Consider the following 15,445-nt stretch of genomic DNA (forward strand, 5'->3'; position numbering starts at 1 on the left):
ATGGAGTCGCCCAAGTTCTTTAGCTTGCGTAGTGAGGATGCATATGAGTTCATTATGGAAATTCATGAGAGGCTCTATAAGATGCGTATTGTGGAGTCTCATGGGGTTGATTATGTGTCATTTCAGTTTCACGGCGATGCGAAGATTTGGTTGAGGACTTTTATTAAAAGCAAACCCGTTGTGCACTTCCACTTACTTGGACCCAGTTCCATCAAGCTTTCTTAGAGAAGTACGTGTCGCGTACTTTGAGGGATGAGTGTAGAGATGAGTTCCTTCATTTGCAACAGCGAGGTATGCCCGCGTCAGAGTATGAGGCCAGATTTATATTTTTGGCTAGATATGCTGCTCAGTTGATTCCCACGGAGGAGGAGAGGGTTCGTAAGTTTGTAGGTAGACTTGTGTATCCACTCCATATTGCTTGTCTTTAGTTGGTGGCTTTGGGATCTTCTTTCCAGGAGGTTGTTGATCATGTTGTGGGTATTGAGTCTGCCAAAACTCGATCTTTTGAGAGTTTAGTGAGAAAAGGCCACGTCATCATAGTGGTTCTAGTGGTTCTAGCTACGGGGGTGGGGGACGTCATCCGAGCCTTATCGGTCGAGAACCGCCTATTCGCGCATTATAGAGCTTTGTCAAGTGTCCTTCTAGACCCAAAGGTGGTTATGAGAGCCGGACAGTCCTATAGTGGTTCGTACTCTCGTCTAGCTGACCGTGGTGGTCCCTCTAGTTCATTGGCTTTCGTCCATCGACCTCTAGCCCCCAGATCTTGCTATGTTTGTGGTGACTCTGGCCACCATATGAGAGATTATCTTAGATCCGGACAGAGTGGGTTCCAGCAGGGTTCCCGATTCCAGATTCTGAGGACTACGGTACTATTCCTAAATCTGAGGACTGCGACTATGTAGCCGGGGAGTGGTTCTTCGGCCAAGGCGGTGCTCGATCGGGCCGCGGTGGATCTCATCGATCCGGGGGTGAACACCCGAGCCGGTAGAGGCGATTCTCGTGCCTCCGCAAGAGGGGTACGGTCGGGCGCAGTGGCCATGGTGGTGGTCTTTGTTATTCCTTTCCGAGTAGGCCCAAGGCTGAGGCCTCTGATGCTGTGATCTCAGACACTATTTCTGTTCATCATCGACCTGCTTCAATCTTGTTTGATCCGGGGTCTACTTTCTCATATGTATCTGCCTATCATTCTGTTGGTTGGGATTTGACTAGTGACCGTCTTGATGTGCCTGTTCATGTATCTACTCCGGTTGGAGACTCAGTTGTTGTTGATCGAGTCTTTCGGTCTTGCTTAGTTACTTTTATGGGGTATGATACTTGGGTAGATTTTTATGGTAGACTTTGATATTATCTTGGGTATGACTTGGTTGTCACCGTATCATGCGATCTTAGACTGTCATGCCAAGACAGTCACATTAACTATGCCTGGGATTCCTAGATTAGAGTGGAGGGGTACTCCGAGCCCCACTCCGAAGAAGATCATTTCTTATCTCCGCGCAAAGAAGTTAGTTAGCAAGGGATGTTTGTCTTACTTGGCCCATGTTCGTGATACTAGCGTTGATTCTCCGCCCTTTGAGTCTGTGCCCATTTTATGTGAGTTCGCGGAGGTCTTTCCTTCTGATTTGTCGAGTATGCCACCCGACCGCGACATTGATTTCTATATCAATTTGGATCTGAGCACCGCCCCATTTCTATTCCTTCCTATAGGATGACACCCATTGAGTTGGGAGAGCTGATGGAGTAGCTATAGGATTTATTGAGTAAGGGGTTTATTAGACTGAGTGTCTCCCCCTAGGTGCTCCTATTTTGTTTGTGAAGAAGAAGGACGATACGATGAGGATGTGCATAGATTATTGTCCGTTGAACAAAGTCACCATTCGTAATAAGTATCCCATTCCTCGCATTGATGACTTGTTCGACCAGCTTCAGGGTGCTTGGGTATTTTCAAAGATTGATTTGAGGTCAGGCTACCATCAGCTGAAGATTCGGGCCGAGGATGTTCCGAAGACCGCCTTTAGGACTCATTATGGTCATTACGAGTTCCTTGTGATGTCATTTGGGCTTATGAATTCCCCAGCTGTATTTATGACTTTGATGAATGGCATTTTCAAGCCATATCTTGATTCCTTCATTATTGTATTCATCGATGATATCTTGGTGTATTCGAAGAGTAGAGATGAGCATGAGCGTCATTTGAGGATTGTCCTTGGGTTATTGAAGGAGAAGGAGCTTTATGCCAAGTTTTTGAAGTGTGAGTTCTAGCTTGAGTCTGTGGCATTCTTGGGCCACGTTGTGTCTAAGGATGGGATCATGGTTGATCCAAAGAAGATTGAGGCTGTTAGTGATTGGGTGAGGCCCACTACTATGACCTAGATTCGTAGCTTCGTGGGGTTAGCCAGATATTACCGTCGATTTGTGAAGGGTTTCACTTATATTGCTTCTTCATTGACTAGATTGACTCAGAAAGAGGTTCTCTTTTAGTGGTCTGATGCTTGTGAAGAGAGCTTTCAACAGCTCAAGACTCTTTTGACTTCAGCCCCGATTCTGGCATTACCCGTGGAGGGTAAGGATTTCTCAGTGTATTGTGATGCATCCCGTGTTGGTTTGGGTGTTGTGTTGATGCAGGAGGGTAGAGTCATTGCCTATGCTTCCCGTCAGTTGAAGATCCACGAGAAGAACTACCCTACCCATGATCTGGAGTTATTAGCAGTAGTCTTCGCCTTGAAGATTTGGAGGCACTATCTGTATGGAGTCCGTTGTGAGGTGTTCACCGATCACCGCAACCTTCAGCACGTGTTCAGTCAGAGAGATCTAAATTTCAGACAGCGTAGGTGGATGGATCTTCTGAAGGACTATGACATCACTATTCTCTATCATCCTAGGAGTCCAATGTTGTAGCTAATGCCTTGAGTAGCAAGGCAGTGAGTATGGGTAGCTTAGCCCGATTAGTTTCTTCTGAGCGTCCGTTAGCCATGGAGGTTCAGACTCTGGCTAACAGTTTTGTGCGCCTTGATATCTCAGTTTCGGGCAGAGTCTTAGCTTGTGTTGAGGCGAGGTCGTCCCTCTTGGAGCAGATTAGGGCCCAGCAGTTTGAGCCCAGTTGTGTAAGATTCGTGATAAGGTTCTGAGAGGTGAGCCCAAGGAGACCATGCTTGATGGTGAGGGTATTTTGAGGATCAAGGGACGTGTGTGCGTTCCTCGTGTTGGTGATTCAATTCATTTGATTCTGGAGGAGGCCCATAGCTCTAGATATTCCATTCATTTAGGAGCTACGAAAATGTATCGATATTTGAGACAACACTACTGGTGGGAGAGGATGAAGAGAGATATTACAAATTTTATGGCTAAGTGTGGGAATTGTCAGCAAGTCAAGTATGAGCACTAGAGACCTGGTGGTGTGCTTCAGAAGATGCCCATTCCCGAGTGGAAGTGAGAGAGGATTGCCATGGATTTTGTTGTGGGTCTTCCGAAGACCCTAGGCAAGTTTGATTCAATTTGGGTTATTGTTGATCGGTTGACTAAGTACGCTCATTTCATTCTAGTTTTGGTCACTTACACTGTAGAGAAGTTAGCCAGGATTTACATTTGAGATATTGTGCGATTGCACGGGGTCCCTATTTCTATTGTTTTGGATCGAGGTCCCCAGTTTACTTCCAATTTCTGGAGGTCTTTTCAGGCAGAGTTAGGTACTCAGTGTGACCTTAGTACAACTTTTCATCCCCAGACTGATGGTCAGTTCGAGAGGATTATTCAGGTGCTCGAGGCTATGTTAAAAGCATATGTCATTGATTTTGGTGGTCATTGGGACTAGTTCTTGCCATTAGCGGAGTTTGCGTACAACAATAACTACCATTCGAGTATTGATATGGCACCGTTCGAGGCTTTGTATGGTAGGAGGTGTCGTTCTCCTATTAAATAGTTTGATGCTTTTGAGGTTCGCCCGTGGGGCACAGATTTGTTGAGAGAGTCCATGGACAGGGTGAAGCTTATTCAGGAAAAGCTTCGAGCGGCCTAGAGTCGAATAGAAGATGTATGCGGATCGGAAGGTTCGGGACTTAGAGTTTATGGTGGGCGAGCAGGTGCTTCTGAAGATCTCACCCATGAAGGGTGTTATGCGATTTGGGAAAAAGGGAAAGTTGAGCCCGAGGTACCTTGGCCCATTTGAGGTTCTCCGTCGAGTTAGAGATGTTGCTTATGAGTTGGCTTTGCCACCGGGCCTGTCAGGTGTTCATCCGATTTTCCATGTGTCCATGCTGAAGAAGTATCATTCTGATGGTTCTTATATAGTTCGTTGGGATTCTGTGTTGCTTGATGAGAATCTGTCTTATGAGGAGGAGCCTATAGTGATTCTGGATAGGCAGGTTAGGAAGCTGAGGTCGAAAGAGATTGCTTCGGTCAAGGTTCAATGGAAGCATCGTCCTGTTGAGGAGGCTACTTGGGAGACCGAGTCCGATATGCGTGAGAGATATCCCCAGTTGTTTGCTGATTCAGGTACTTTTCCCCCATTTCTACTCCTTGTCGCTCGAGGACGAGCGATTGTTTAATTGGTATCTGATGTAATGACCCGATTGGTCGTTATAGTGCTAATGACCCTTTTACCCCTGTTGACCCTTTCTCGAGGTCATCGGGCGGGTTTTGGAGTGACTTTTGGAGGTTTGAGCCTTAAAGTGGAATTCGTTTGACCCAAAGTAGACTTTTGTGTAAACGGACCTTTTTTGGAATTTCATCGATTCTGAGAGATCGGATAGTCATTTATGACTTGGTAGTGTGTTCGGTTTGATTCCCCAATGCAATTGGGAGCATTTTGGAACTTGGGTTGGAAACTTGGCTTTAGGCCATTGGGGGTTGACTTGGTCAAATAGACCTCCGTTGGGAAATTCGAGGCCACGGGTGAGTTCATAATGCGTTTTTATGTGTGTTTGCATGGTTGTTTTGTATCTGTGGGGCCTCGGGTGATAGTCGAATTTTGGGTTGAGATTGGTCTAAACTAGAACTTTTTGATATCTAGTGTAGCGACACGGACTATAAACCGCCATAGCGGTCCCGCTATAGCGCTGGACCAACGGCCATAGCGGACTTGTTTTTTGGTGGCTAGCCGCCATAGCGGTCATGCCAACCACCATGGCTGGCTCGCGGTAGTGGTAATCTGCCGCTATGAATTTGTGGTTTTTGGGATGGCCGCCATAGCGGGCCTTGTGGCGCCATGTGTGTGCTTGCAGGTTCCTCTGACGCGTACGCAATTTTCGGCGAAATTCTATTCTTTTCTTTAGTTAAAACCCTTAAACCCTATCACTTCTTCGAACTTTTTAAGCTCTCTTTGGGAGAATTCTCAACTTGTGGACTGAATCTTCTTGGAGGTAAGATCTATGACCTAGACTTCATCATTTACCTTCCTAATTTCATCTTTAGAATCACTAGAATCTAAATAGAGAAGATGAGTCTTGTGTTAAAATTCTTGAAATGGGTTTAGACTTCTAAAATGGAAATTGGTGGTAAAATTGACTAGTATAACCATAGAATTTGATGAATTCCTTGTTGTTAAGCTTATTTCTTCCATTATTAATGGTTAATTTGAGGATTGAAGAATTAGGGTTCATACCCAAATTTGGGGGTTTTACTTTAAATCCGAATTAGGCTTGATCTTGAGTTGTTTTAGCAATTGATTAGTGGGTTTGATCACCTAGAGCTTGAATTGTATGTTCTATCTTTCAATTTCCCGTTTTACCCTTGTAGGCCTATTTCTCCAATTCCTTGGGTTAGATTTTGACCTAACTAGAAGTATAGCATTATGGGTATTATTATTTGTGGTTTTTAATATATAATTCGATTATGAATAGACTTTGAGTACTTGGAGGCGCTACGAAAGGGCAAGGCCAAGGTGTGACGGTTCGTGGCTCCTGTTCGGCTTTCCAGGTAGGTTACGGCTTACCTTTTGGTTAGACTTCGGTTAGCGGATCATATGTATAGTTAGTGATTGTTGGAGAAAGCATGTAAACCTTCGGGTATGAAGTCGGGATGGAATATTTAGGATGGTACTGTTGTTGACTTGGGCTTGTCGCCTTATTGTGTTCTATTGAGTTGTTGATTATTTGTGAGTTGTTGGCTTGTCACCACGTGATTGATTCTAGAGTTAATGCTTAGTGATTACTTGTGTGTTGGAAAGCATATTTATCATGATTGAGGTTGTTGGAAAGGAGAGAAGGGTTATGATATTGATATTGTGAGTGAGATTTGTGTCAATGTGTGGCACCATTGATTCATATATTCATGTTGGCATTGTTATCATGCATTCACTCATTTATACATATTTTGGGATCGGGTTGCGCGTCGCAACACTTACTTGGATCGGGTTGCACGTACCGCAACACTCACTGGGATCGGGTTGCACGTTCTGCAACACTGACTATTTGATCGGGCTGTGCATTCCGCAGCAGGTACATGGACTTAGCGGTCCCCCATGGATCATGACTATCGAGGCGACGAGATATTCCGCCTGAAGCGTGTGTGTATCATTGCATTTGCATTGCATTCATCTCATATTTACTTACGGCATTGGATTGGACTTGTGGTTGATCTGTGATGATACTGTGGTTCTTGAGTTAGTGTTTCGGACTCATAGTGGACTGGAGGTGATATTCTAGACTTGGTGATTGGTACTGGATTCAATATTTTGACTGTGTTGAGTTTTATCTGATTGTGAGCATGCCTACTTTTTCAGTCTCTTTCTTTTATATATGATTTCCTAGCTGTTGTCGGCCTATGATGCCTACTCAGTATTGTGGTTTTGCATTGATACTACCTTGTTGTACTCTTTCTATGAGTGCAGAGTACGTTGTTGGAGAGTTGTCTATCCCTCGAGGCTGATCCGAGGCTTCCTATCAAAGTTTCTAGGGTGAGCTTGCTTGATGGATTCTGCAGCCCGGAGATTCTTCTGTTTACTTGTCCTTTCTATTTTCGAGATAGTAGTTATATTTGGAGACATGTTGACTAATCCAGACTTGTATTATTAGTAGCTCTTCTACCATTCAGACCAGATTTGGGATTGATGTAATTCCGCACTTGTGCTATTTTCCTATTTATGCTAGACCTATTATGTTATTATTATTGGGTGTTGAGTTTACTGCATTTCTATTAGTTGTTGATCAAGGAACGGGTTCGCCTACTGAGGTGGGAAATGGTAGGTGTCCGCATGTTCCCCAATTTAGGGCTTGACAGTATCGTTTGTTCAATCTATTAGAATAAGTTAATGGCCTCGTACAAATTTCACTACTAAAAGAAATAAAGCTTTATTTCTTTCTTCTTTGGTTTTCACTTCTCTGTTTTTCACGGCAAAGACCTTCCCTTGTGAGTTGTGATCCATATAGTTTATCAAAGTTTCCTTCAAGCAAGGAATATGATGCTAAGGTTCGAGATAACAAAGCAAAAAGATATAATTTGCATATGTACATTTTTACTGCTCAGTAATGTTTTCTGAATCCAAAGATACACTATTAAAAAATTTCTATTTTCCCACTAATTTCCCACTGAAAAATGTTCAGTGGCTTTTTCCACTGAATGTCGGTGGGAAAAAACTAAATAATAGTGCTTTCACAGGGAAAAATAATGAAGTTTCCCAGTATTTCAATGGGAACTTGTTCCCTCCTCCCCCCCCCCCCCCCCCATGTGTTTTTCCAATGAGCTGGTTCTGTGGGAATGAGGTGGGAAAATCATGCTTTATAGCACAAATTTCCCACTAAATGTCGGTGGAAAAACCCTCTGTTTCTAGTAGTGATATGCTACTCATAGGTTACATTAATATATAAGAACTCCATATATATGATGTATACAAATATCTCACAAATGCGAAATGAATCTTTGAAAAATGAACAAGTATGATGGAGACCGAAATATATAAAGGAGTTTTATCAAATCATTTGAGCAAGGAATGATCATAAATATATTATGAATGTACACGAATCCTTCTTTTTGGCATTATTCACTATCTCAAGAGCACTGCGCAAATAAAAGATTATTTTGTGCTCTGTTATTTCGTTTGCATTTATTTTTCCCCTTTGGTATACTAGCTTATATGCATGGCTATTGTATGTCTTTTTTTCTTTTATATAGATAAATATATAGACTAGCATTTCCAAAAAATTGTATTCATTGTTTTAGTAAATGCAAGATAAACTAATAAATAGTGAATACAATAGTTAAAAAAGAAAAGGAAAAAAGAAGGTAGATTGAATACAATTGAAACCAGTGTTTTAAAAGGCGAGGGCGTAAGGCGGGGCATTTTACGTACGCACAATGAGGGCGTAAGCCCGAGGCACGGGCGTAAGCTCCATGGGGTTTTAATTTTTAGTATTTTATAAAATGATATAATTATAATAAATACTTTTAAATAGGTGAAATAGAGTAAAAAATTGAAGAAAACTATAAATAAGTGATATATATATATATATATATATATATATATATATGCTCCACCCCAAAAAAAAACTAATTAGAACAATCTACTGTACGTCTATATATATATGCTCCACCCCCACAAAAAAACTAATTAGAACAATCTATTATACGCTACTTACAAGTACAAGTATCGCTCGTTACTTTTATGAGATAGTAGAAGACAAGATAAATAACCGAAAAGAACATATATTAGGCATTCTAGCAATAAAAAAAGGTCTTGACTTTTAAATTTAATGTTTCAGTTCCTTTTTAAAACATTTGAGTAATTACATGTTGACTTTTGAGAATTTGGGCATTATACTAAGGACTTATTTAACAAATTTCGTTTTAGTTTGAAGAAGTTTTCTGGGCTTACGCCTCAACATGCCCCAACAAAAAAACTCGCCCCAAACGCCCAGGCGTACGCCCCGAATTGCTGGGCGTATGCCTTTTGGGACTTTCGCCTCGACCCATCACCCCAGGGCATTTTTGGTACGCCCCGCCCCAGGGCTCTCCCCGAAAACGCCTTTTAAAACACTGATTGAAACATAAGTGATCTAAAATTCTGACTATGCTTAAGTTTCTTTCACCGTTTTCTTCTAAAATTACAATGATAGCAAGTGGCTTTAATTTTTTTGGCTTAAGAAAAACAATTTTTTTAATTTTTAAATAGAGGTGTTTGATTAAAGAAAAGGTGTTTTTAAATAGTAGTTTACAATTTTTTCTATTTCTAAAGTTAAAATTTACAGATTCTCCCTAAAAACATAATGTTAGTTTATTCCAAAAGGTACTTTTTTAGCATTAAAAAAATAGTTTGACCTAAAATCTTGGCCAAACAAGTCGTAAGTCGATATGCAAGGTAATAAACAATCATATCAAAATGTAAAAATTTGATAATGCAAGAAAGATAACCAAGGAACAAAAGGAGAAAAAGATATTGAATGGTAAAACTTTTTTGAATTTATGTTGAGATATTTTTTTTTAAATTGAGAGTGATTATTAATTTTAAAATTCAAATTCAAAATTGTATCTCCTATGATTTTGGTAACTGGCCCAAATGCCAACAAAAACTACTTTAGTTCATCCAATACATCATCCAATCTAATAAAATGTGGATCAAGTGGACTTCCTTCGTCAACGTTAAATATAACGAAACTCGAACGAAAAGAGATGAGAAGGAAAGCTAAGAAGATCAGCACTTCTTTTAAAGTAAGATTTCATTTTAACCAAACTATGAAGTTTTTAATGAAAAACTATTATTAGTTTTATATTTTGAGCGAAAATATTTCGGTTAAAAAAATCTTACTCTATTTCTAACCTCTTTTATACATAAACTAACATTAACTTTTCTTCTCAAAGTTATCCCCCAGCGATAATATATATGTTTGTATTTTTTTTTGGTGTAATTCTAAAGTTAATTGCACCAATATCATTTCGTATCTGATCTTATATTATAAGTCCATGCAAAATTATATTTCTCTTGAATAATTTGTGGTAATTTTATCGTTCTTAGTATTACACGAAATTTAACACTGACGGATTCATGAACTTCTTTGATTCTTTTATTATAAGCTACAACTAAGCAGTTCAATATTAAGGTTGGGATTCAAATGGAGCCGAAAAAATTGGTCCTTATGCTAACTCTTTCTTATTTCTTTAGTGCCTTCATGTTCAACATCCTTATAAGTATTTAATAGAAAAAGTGTCTGTAATAGACATAAATGAAAGATTTACAATTAAACAAAAATGGAGAAGCGTGCATTGATGTTCGGCCTAAAATGCATATTTTTAGCCATTGTTGCTTCACATTTTAGTATTTTTAATTGTCTTTGAAGTATTAATTATATTACTTTGTGCTTAATATTATATTTTTATTATTATAGAAATAAAGCGGTGTAAAGATGAAAAAATTTGAAGCAAAATTGAATAAAATGCGGAAAAAGGAAAGAAAAAAAAAAGAATGAAAGGAGACAAGAGGGGGACATAATGATGAGCCATGATTGATGAAGTATATGTGTACCAAAGTGAAAACAAAGGAAAGTCTACATGAAATTGTAATTGAGGAAAGAAAAAAAAAAAAAAAAAACGTACCTGAGCAATCAGGTGATCAACCTGCGTCGCACTCCTGATGCGCACAAAAATAGCCTCTGATTCTAATATTGCCTTGCACGTTGCACCCGCGATGCGGTTGTGACGCGTCTTCGCTATTTTTTTCTCGATCCGAGTTGGATTTAATTTTTAAAAGCCCAAGTTTTTTAGTATCTTATAAATACATATCCTACACGATTTTTACATAATTTTGGATTACTTGAAATCCTTAGTTCGAACTTTGAACCTAGAGAGAGCTTAGAGCGTAGTGGAGGCCTTTAGTTACGGGGTTTTACCTCTCTTCCCCGTAATACTTATTTTTACGTTTTTATTCGGATGATTTGTTGTCTTTCCTCCATGTCTATGCGAAGCTAAACTTTTTAGTTCTAGGCTTTTGGCTCAAACATGAAACCTGATGCGCACAAAAATAGCCTCTGATTCTAATATTGCCTTGCACGTTGCACCCGCGATGCGGTTGTGACGCGTCTTCGCTATTTTTTTCTCGATCCGAGTTGGATTTAATTTTTAAAAGCCCAAGTTTTTTAGTACCTTATAAATACATATCCTACACGATTTTTACATAATTTTGGATTACTTGAAATCCTTAGTTCAGAACTTTGAACCTAGAGAGAGCTTAGAGCCGCCGTGGAGGCCTTAGTTACGGGGTTTTACCTCTCTTCCCTGTAATACTTATTTTTACGTTTTTATTCGGATGATTTGTTGTCTTTCCTCCATGTCTATGCGAAGCTAAACTCTTTAGTTCTAGGCTTTTGGCTCAAACATGAAAGTTGACGTTTGATTATCATTTCTATCTATTGATTTTTCATCTTCGGGTTATTTATTTATTCTTAGTCTTAATTGTTTGATTATTTGACAAAATAGTTGAGCACTATCTGTGGCGTGTGAATTAAACTAGGGATAGGGAATTTGCATGCGTAATAAGAATAAATAGAGCTTGTTCGATATAATCGTTTCGATAATGAGGATAGAAATATACCCTTTAGCCTTGCTTAGTTGAATACGGAGAAGTAAATGCGTTCTTGTTACATCTGACGACCATAGGAATATAGGCGTTATAGTAGCATCTACAGGCTTGTGAGCAACTCGAAAGATACTCATTAAGTTAACATCAACCCGTCAACTAGTAACCCATAGGTAGAACGATTTGAAGACTCAACTGGATTGTTAGTGGTCAGAGCCCTAGATCTATCTCTTCTCCGATAAAAATCCGCTCTTTCTTGGTTGAAGTTCATTATTTGTTTTATTTTATTTTTAGTTAGTTAATAATTATATTTTGAGATTTTATTTCTTGTTTAGATAATTAGCATTAGTTTAATATATTAAATAGTTAATCACATCGATATCTGGACTTTAAATCCTATATTACTTGTACAACCGCGTATACTTGCGTGTGCGTTTGGAAACAACATGCATTTTATTGATGTCAATCATGGGAATAACATTTGAAGTTTGGAAGTTTTATTGGCACATTGAGAAAAAATGTAGAGGGTCAAGATGTTATTATTTGTCATATATTATATCATAATTTTAATAAAACTGGTGTATGTTAACTATTTGGACTAATAGTCTATAGCATAAACTAACGATAAAAGAGCCGCACAAAGAAAATAATGAAAGAGTCCATTAAAACCACAAAAACATGTGGTAAAATTTGATTGCGAGAAGAAATTCTCATTATAAATGATAGTGTAAGTCAAAATGATGACGTAAATATAATAATAAAATTCGTGCTAAGTATATCTAAAAATGTCGATCTCTGTCATTAAAAATTACATATTCTGTAATTAGATAAATGATTGTGAGAAAATATTAATAGCAAATAGAAATTCATAAACTGTAGTGCAATTTCCATTCTTAACCGACTTCTTTAGACTATTATTTGTTGCAAGTAAATTTTGCCGTAAAAATTTCATTCAAATGTTTTACTTTAGGCCTCCAATTATGTTGAGCCGTCTTTGATTAGGATATCACACGGGACCTCTTGAGTAAGATTCATTCCGCAAATCGATAAAATGGAACACCTTAAAGTAAAGAAATTGTATAAAATTGACTTAAGACATGAGACGATATAGTCTCATCTTTGGATTTGAGACAAATAAGAGAAGAGATGACCTATACATCAACACAATGTAGCTTTACCTTAAAGAGTAGTAATATATATTGTTTCATTTTATCATTTTCCCCGAAGTAAATAAAGAAAAGATAAACCAACATGGAAAAATATACTGTAGTTATTAGCTCGTCAATGTAAGAGGAATTAGGAGGAATTTTTTACCTGTAATAAAAATAAAACAACCCGGAGGCAAGTCGCATGCATAGAACGGAGAAAATGGGGCAGCAACAACCAAATCAGGTATTATAATTTGACGATTAGTAACATCTTTCCATTTTTCTCGCTTTGTTATAAATCTGGTATAGCTATTGTCTCTATCAAATTTACTTCATTCAGCTGTTTAGTTGGATGCCAAAAGAGAAAACTTGGCCTAATAATATGTTGACGGATTGATATAAAATCTCAAAAGTTAAAATAATGAATCTGCAACCAATTAACTTCTCTCAAAAATAGTTCACTGAATACACAATCTGTTCATATATGCCTAACTCCAAGAAGAAAAACCAACAGCAGAAAGTGATAATAAACCTGAAATAAAAGCAATTAAACTCATAAACTTAGTTCAACCGACAAAGAGAAACATAAACATCTACACTAATTTACACTATGTTATAAAACAAAAGAGACAATAGATACCGTGAGAAAAAGAGACGTACGTGATCAAGGTCTATGAAGGAGAGAGGATATATATTGAAGCGAGCCAACAATTATGGGGAAGAACCCCGCACGTAGAACAAGAATATTAGTAGACTATAAATTAGGGATAGAAATTAGAATTAGACTAAAAAAGTGTTGGTCCTTCAAGTAAGGATCCTTATAAGGTAAATTCTTTTCATGTTTTACCAAAAATAAGGCAGGTTTTTGTTGGAGTTTTGAAAGGACTCCCGGCAGTGCTAGGCTTAAGTAGGGGTCTCAATGGTTTTCAAAAAATCGACGTAACCGACCGAATCGTACCTTACCGAATCGATTTTAGGCTTCCTTTAATAAAACCGACGGTTTTTATAAAAATTTATAACCGTACCGAATAATTGGGTTGGTTTTTAATTTTATAAAAATAAATCGAAAAAATACCGAACCGCACCGAATAAATTTATGTGTAAAATATATTCTATATATTAGATTTAAATATAATAAATATTAAAATTTGCGCCTTGAGTTCGGGATGATGAAATAATTAACACCTAAAGTTCCAACTCTAAAACCTATTATACTACTCCTATTGAAATTAAATTAGTTCTAGCGTTTCGAATAGTAACTAACTACTCTTATTGGATACTTAATCTTAGTAGTCGCAGTTCTTGAGTCCCATCTTGATTGATTTTTGCCTCCTCGTGCGATATAAATTATACTTTTTGTCTTTGCTTAACATTGTTTTACACTACCGTGAAATAGTGGGATCAATCTTTATTCTTGTCGTCTTTCATGTCTTTCATATTTTCTTGATTCATCACCTTTTAAACAAGAAAATGTCTAGAATTTAGCCAAAGTCCCATTGAAGTATGCATGATATCGTGTCTTTAACTTTTACCAGTGACTATGACATGATGTTGCTTTGTTTTAAAAAAAACCGAAAAATTAACCGAACCGTACCGATACCGAAGAAAAACCGAGATGATGGGACGGTTTCGAAAAGTCTAATTTTGGTTTTACAAAGTGAAATAACAGAAAAATTGGTATGGTATAAATTTTATAAAATAACCGCTCGAACCGTACCATTGACACCTCTAGGCTTAAGGCAGGTTTTCTTTTCTCCAAATTTTTTGGTGAAATATAAAAAATAATTAAATAATAATATGAGAAAAATAATAAATGACTATTTTGTCTATTGTAAGAACTTTTAATGAAGGGCAAAAAGTTTAATCAACATTTTTAAAGCCCTTCGTGCTTTTAATATAAAACTAGTTTCTATGTTCGTGCGATGCACGAATATCTTCAACAATAGAGCAAGGTTTCTATCCAAATAAACACAAAATTTAAATATCACATCAATATTAGCATATAAAATTTTATACTTAAAGCTAATAGATTTAATTTTAAATTTCAAGTTTAATAAAAAGTATCACGACAAACAAATTAAAGTTACTTTTCTAATGTCTTCCATATTTCTAGAGACGACGATGACAACAACAACCTGTATTAATATTAGACCAATATTAAACTACAATGTTATCTAACACAACATACAATTGGCTTATAAACGTAAAAGGATCACCTTTAGTAGAATTTAGCAATCCTCTATTATTCTTAAAATCTTTATCCAGCTCTAATTCATATCCTTTCAAATTTTCACTTCAAAGTCCGATTGGATTTGATTGGGATTAGAATTCTATGTGAATTAATATTAGACCAATATTAAATTACAACTTCAAAGTCTGATTGGATTTGATTGGGATTAGAATTCCATGCGAATTAAGATTAGACCAATATTATTAAATTAAAATGTTGTCCAACACAAAATTATAATTTAAAGGGTATAAAAGTCGATCCATCTCAATCATCTAAAATATATTAGATAATATTATTTATAATTATATATATTTGTTTTATGAAGTACAAAATTATTATCATAATATAAGATTTTATCCACTTAATACTTCTTCCCACTTAATACTTCTTCGAATTGATGTTCTTGGTATATATTATTTTTCTTCTTTTTCCCCGACATGAAAAAACATGTTACGAAAAAGATAATATAATATTAAGGATTAAAAACGACCATATATTAATTTATTTTCATTTACGAATATAAAACCATTGAAAATTGTTACTAAGCAAAATTAAATCATAAGAATATCA

General features: G+C 37.3%; 1 pseudogene; it reads left to right on the top strand.

The window, feature by feature from the left end:
* The window catches only part of LOC132032158 (uncharacterized), a 21,462-nt pseudogene continuing 6,017 nt past the window's right edge, over nucleotides 1–15,445 (top strand).

The sequence above is a fragment of the Lycium ferocissimum genome, chromosome 9 (genome assembly GCF_029784015.1).
Source record: "Lycium ferocissimum isolate CSIRO_LF1 chromosome 9, AGI_CSIRO_Lferr_CH_V1, whole genome shotgun sequence".
NCBI classification, from domain to species: domain Eukaryota; kingdom Viridiplantae; phylum Streptophyta; class Magnoliopsida; order Solanales; family Solanaceae; genus Lycium; species Lycium ferocissimum.